Here is a 6274-nt window from a genome sequence, read left to right as displayed (position 1 = left end):
CCCCCAGCTGTTCCTCCTCGTATCCTTCAGTTTCCTTTAATCAAACCAGCCACAAACAGCAATATCCTCTGATCAAGTGGGAATTTGTTTAATATCTTGCAATTATACACAAAACTGATGTAATGTTTGGCATTCTTGCACATGGGGTGGGATTCGCCAATCCCGCGGCAGTCCACGGTGTCATAAATGCCTCACGTTTTACGACGGCGTGAATGGGCCGCTCCCACGACTAATTCTGGCCACTCCAGGGGGACAGCACGGCGCTGGAGCGGTTCACGCCATTCCAGCTGCAGACCCTGGCGCGAACTGTGCGCCGCGGGATCCGCGCATGCGCAGTTGCGCCGGCACCAACGAGGACATGCGCAGTGGCACCGGCGCCAACGCGTGCATGCGCAGAGGCCTTCTTCAACGCGCCGGCCCTGACGCAACATGGCGCAGGACTACAGGGGCCGGCGCATAGGAAAGGAGGCCCCCAGTCACAGAGGCCGGTCCGCTGATCAGTGGGTCCCGATCACGGGCCAGGCCACATCGGAGGCCCCCCCCCCCCCCCCGGTCGGATCCCCCCTCCCCCACGCAGGCCGCCACCCGACCCTTACACGCCGAGGTCCCGCCGGCTCTGCGGAGAATCGCGTGCCGGCGACGGGGCGGCATGGTGCGATTCGCACGGCCTGCCGGCAATTCTCCTACCCGGCGCAGGGTCGGAGAGTCCCGCCCATGGTCTTTGCAGGCATAATTAATTCAAAAACACGATTGAATTTTGATTGTTTTTAAAATCCTGCAGTTCTTTTGATGATATTTCCCCTCTGGAGCCAATTATTTAAAGAAGTTTTTAAAGGTACAATTCATTTTAATCACTGAGTTTAGAATTATGTTTTGGCATATTGCAACACACCTCAGTTCTATAATGTATGGGTTCCCTGTTGTGAACTAATGAATTAATTTTCCTTCAGTCTGAGCCACAGAAAGGAAAATGGTCCATTTATACAACGCCACATCACAACGTCACAATATTTCAAAGCATTCAGTAAATTATTTTGAAGTGTAATTATCTTTGTATGGGGCAAAAAGGAAGAAATTTGCATACATCAAGATCCTACATATTCCAAATGTAACAAGTTAATTTTTACAGCCACTTGAACAGGTAAATGGGACCTCTGTCTAACCGTCTCACGAAAAAGCCCCAACTTCAATGCCAACTTCAACCCAATAGAGCAAGAAATCAGGTAATGTGAACTTTCGGCATCCGAACTGAACCCAATCCTTTCTCTCCAAATGGGTTAGGGTAAAATCCGGCTGCAGTACTATGTCCCTTCAGTTTGAGTCACGCCGCAATATCACTCTGCTTTCAAACGTATTTCACTTATTATCTATTTTCTCATTGTTCACTGTTTCCATTTTTGCCTACATTAGTGGGTTTCTTCACCAAGTAATTATTTTAATTTCTGTCTGTTAACAAGTATTGAAACACATAATTCATGGCTCAAGGTTAAGATGTTCTTGATAAACTCTTCAAACTTTGCTATTATGTTGCCTGCATCATAGATAGGAGCTTCAGGGAAGTAGTTACACCAAAGACTGGAGATAGATGGGTAACTGTAAGAGGGACTGGGAAGAAGCAGTCAGTGCAGGGACCCCCTGCGGTCGTTCCCCTGAGTAACAAGTATACCGTTTTGGATACTTGTGGGGGGGACGACTTACCAGGGGTAAGCCATGGGGTACGGGCCTCTGGCACGGAGTCTGTCCCTGTTGCTCAGAAGGGAAGGGGGAAAAGGAGTAGAACATTAGTAATTGGGGACTCAATAGTCAGGGGCACAGATAGGAGATTTTGTGGGAGCGAGAGAGACTCACGTTTGGTATGTTGCCTCCCAGGTGCAAGGGTACGTGATGTCTCGGATCGTGTTTTCCGGGTCCTTAAGGGGGAGGGGGAGCAGCCCCAAGTCGTAGTCCACATTGGCACTAACGACATAGGTAGGAAAGGGGACAAGGATGTCAGGCAGGCCTTTAGGGAGCTAGGATGGAAGCTCAGAGCGAGAACAAACAGAGTTGTTATCTCTGGGTTGTTGCCCGTGCCACGTGATAGTGAGATGAGGAATAGAGAGAGAGAGCAATTAAACACGTGGCTACAGGGATGGTGCAGGCGGGAGGGATTCAGATTTCTGGATAACTGGGGCTCTTTCTGGGGAAGGTGGGACCTCTATAGACAGGATGGTCTACATCTGAACCTGAGGGGCACCAATATCCTGGGGGGGAGATTTGTTAGTACTCTTTGGGGGGGTTTAAACTAATTCAGCAGGGGCATGGGAACCTGGATTGTAGTTTTGGGGTGCGAGAGATTGAGAGTAGAGAGGTCAGGAGCACAGTTTTGACTTCGCAGGAGGGCGGCAGTGTTCAGGTCTGTGGTTTGAAGTGTGTCTATTTCAATGCCAGGAGTATACGAAATAAGGTAGGGGAACTGGCAGCATGGGTTGGTACCTGGGACTTCGATGTTGTGGCCATTTCAGAGACATGGATAGAGCAGGGACAGGAATGGTTGTTGCAGGTTCCGGGGTTTAGGTGCTTTAGTAAGGTCAGAGAAGGGGGCAAAAGAGGGGGAGGTGTGGCGCTGCTAGTCAAGGACAGTATTACGGTGGTAGAAAGGATGCAAGATGGGGACTCTTCTTCCGAGGTAGTATGGGCTGAGGTTAGAAACAGGAAAGGAGAGGTCACCCTGTTGGGAGTTTTCTATAGGCCACCTAATAGTTCTAGAGATGTAGAGGAAAGGATGGCGAAGATGATTCTGGAAAAGAGCGAAAGTAACAGGGTAGTTGTTATGGGAGACTTTAACTTTCCTAATATTGACTGGAAAAGATATAGTTCGAGTACATTGGATGGGTCGTTCTTTGTACAATGTGTGCAGGAGGGTTTTCTGACACAATATGTTGACAGGCCAACAAGAGGTGAGGCCACTTTGGATTTGGTTTTGGGTAATGAACCAGGCCAGGTGTTAGATCTGGAGGTAGGTGAACACTTTGGAGACAGTGACCACAATTCGGTGACCTTTACGTTAGTGATGGAAAGGGATAAGTATACCCCGCAGAGCAAGAGTTATAGCTGGGGGAAGGGCAATTATGATGCCATTAGACATGACTTAGGATGTGTTGGTTGGAGAAGTAGGCTGCAAGGGTTGGGCACACTGGATATGTGGAGCTTGTTCAAGGAACAGCTATTGCATGTTCTTGATAAGTACGTACCAGTCAGGCAGGGAGGAAGGGGTCGAGCGAGGGAACCGTGGTTTACCAAAGAAGTGGAATCTCTTGTTAAGAGGAAGAAGGAGGCCTATGTGAAGATGAGGCGTGAAGTTTCAGTTGGGGCGCTTGATAGTTACAAGGAAGCGAGGAAGGATCTAAAGAGAGAGCTGAGACGAGCAAGGAGGGGACATGAGAAGTCTTTGGCAGGTAGGATCAAGGAAAACCCAAAAGCTTTCTATAGGTATGTCAGGAATAAAAGAATGACTAGGGTAAGAGTAGGGCCAGTCAAGGACAGTGGTGGGAAGTTGTGTGTGGAGGCTGAGGAGATAAGCGAGATACTAAATGAATACTTTTCGTCAGTATTCACTCAAGAAAAAGATAATATTGTGGAGGAGAATGCTGAGACCCAGGCTATTAGAATAGATGGCATTGAGGTGCGTAGGGAAGAAGTGTTGGCAATTCTGGACAAGGTGAAAATAGATAAGTCCCCGGGGCCGGATGGGATTTATCCTAGGATTCTCTGGGAAGCCAGGGAAGAGATTGCTGAGCCTATGGCTTTGATTTTTAGGTCATCATTGGCTACAGGAATAGTGCCAGAGGACTGGAGGATAGCAAATGTGGTCCCTTTGTTCAAGAAGGGGAGTAGAGATAACCCCGGTAACTATAGGCCGGTAACGTCTGTGGTGGGTAAAGTCTTGGAGAGGATTATAAAAGATACGATTTATAATCATCTAGATAGGAATAATATGATTAGGGATAGTCAGCATGGTTTTGTGAAGGGTAGGTCATGCCTCACAAACCTTATCGAGTTCTTTGAGAAGGTGACTGAACAGGTAGACGAGGGTAGAGCAGTTGATGTGGTGTATATGGATTTCAGTAAAGCGTTTGATAAGGTTCCCCACGGTCGGCTATTGCAGAAAATACGGAGGCTGGGGATTGAGGGTGATTTAGAGATGTGGATCAGAAATTGGCTAGTTGAAAGAAGACAGAGAGTGGTAGTTGATGGGAAATGTTCAGAATGGAGTTCAGTTACGAGTGGCGTACCACAAGGATCTGTTCTGGGGCCGTTGCTGTTTGTCATTTTTATAAATGACCTAGAGGAGGGCGCAGAAGGATGGGTGAGTAAATTTGCAGACGACACTAAAGTCGGTGGAGTTGTAGACAGTGCGGAAGGATGTTGCAGGTTACAGAGGGACATAGATAAGCTGCAGAGCTGGGCTGAGAGGTGGCAAATGGAGTTTAATGTGGAGAAGTGTGAGGTGATTCACTTTGGAAAGAATAACAGGAATGCGGAATATTTGGCTAATGGTAAAATTCTTGGTAGTGTGGATGAGCAGAGGGATCTCGGTGTCCATGTACATAGATCCCTGAAAGTTGCCACCCAGGTTGATAGGGTTGTGAAGAAGGCCTATGGTGTGTTGGCCTTTATTGGTAGAGGGATTGAGTTCCGGAGCCATGAGGTCATGATGCAGCTGTACCAAACTCTGGTACGGCCGCATTTGGAGTATTGCGTACAGTTCTGGTCGCCTCATTATAGGAAGGACGTGGAAGCTTTGGAACGGGTGCAGAGGAGATTTACCAGGATGTTACCTGGTATGGAGGGAAAATCTTATGAGGAAAGGCTGATGGACTTGAGGTTGTTTTTGTTAGAGAGAAGAAGGTTAAGAGGTGACTTAATAGAGGCATACAAAATGATCAGAGGGTTAGATAGGGTGGACAGCGAGAGCCTTCTCCCGCGGATGGAGGTGGCTAGCACGAGGGGACATAGCCTTAAATTGAGGGGTAATAGATATAGGACAGAGGTCAGAGGTGGGTTTTTTACGCAAAGAGTGGTGAGGCCGTGGAATGCCCTACCTGCAACAGTAGTGAACTCGCCAACATTGAGGGCATTTAAAAATTTATTGGATAAGCATATGGATGATAAGGGCATAGTGTAGGTTAGATGGCCTTTAGTTTTTTTTTCCATGTCGGTGCAACATCGAGGGCTGAAGGGCCTGTACTGCGCTGTATCGTTCTATGTTCTATGTTCTATGTTCTAAAGCTCTGGGGCGCGATTCTCCGCTCCCCAAGCCGGGTGGGAGAATCGCGGGAGGGCCGGGCGAATCACGACACGCCGCCCTGGCACCCCCCGCGATTCTCCCACCTCCCCCAAAAATGGCGTGTCGCCTTTTTCGACACTCCGCTCGGAGAATCGCTGCTCGCCGTTTTTCACGGTGACCGGTGATTCTCCGGCCCGGATGGGCCGAGCGGCCTGACGAACCCGACCGGTTCACGCCGCCGGCAACCACACCTGGTCACTGCCGTAGTGAACAGTGTGCGACAGGTAAGTGTGGGGCCTGTGGGGGGCGGAGGGAGGATCGAGCACCACGGGCGTGCTCATGAGGTGACTGGCCCGCGATCGGTGCCCACCGATTGTTGGGCCGGCGTCTCTAAGAGACGCACTCTTTTCCCTCCGCCGCCCCGCAAGATCAAGCCACCATGTCTTGCGGGGGCAACGGAGGGGAGGACGGCAACCGCGCATGCGTGGGTTGGAGCCAGCCAACCTGCGCATGCGCGGCTGACGTCACTTAGGCGCCACTATCGCGTCATTCTTGGCACGCCGCTTTGACGCAAGCGTCAAGGCCCGGCGGCCGAGTTTCTCGCAATGCCGCTCCTAGCCCCCTGGGGGGGGGGGGGGGGGGAATAGGGTGCGAGGAGCGGTCTCCGACGCCGTCGTGAAACTCGGCCGAGTTCACAACGGCTTTCCCGATGCCACGCGGCATCGGAGAATCGCGCCCTTGGTTTGTGTTCAGGTGCCTATTCTTGTGTCTTCATAGGTCATGTACAATTTCAATTTGTTCCCCAAGATTTCAGGTAGTCTTCCTTGAACCATCCTAATGTCAGTACTACAGAATAGCCCTGTGCACCTATTTTCACGTTATCTGTTACTGGTTAATTATTCAATGCTTCTATGTACAAATGATATATTCTGCTGAATGTCTGTCATTCACTTTCTGATGTGAAATTAGATTGTACTCTCTCACATCTGCATTCACCTCAGGGGTCTG

General features: G+C 49.7%; 1 protein-coding gene across 4 annotated transcripts in view; it reads right to left on the bottom strand.

Moving 5' to 3' along the window:
- LOC119969365 (filamin-A-interacting protein 1-like) overlaps positions 1 to 6274 on the bottom strand; it is a 307948-nt gene that overhangs the window by 143994 nt on the left and 157680 nt on the right. The gene's annotated exons all lie outside the window — the stretch shown is intronic.

Source organism: Scyliorhinus canicula, chromosome 1 (genome assembly GCF_902713615.1).
Source record: "Scyliorhinus canicula chromosome 1, sScyCan1.1, whole genome shotgun sequence".
NCBI classification, from domain to species: domain Eukaryota; kingdom Metazoa; phylum Chordata; class Chondrichthyes; order Carcharhiniformes; family Scyliorhinidae; genus Scyliorhinus; species Scyliorhinus canicula.
This window is presented reverse-complemented; position numbering and strand designations above follow the sequence as displayed.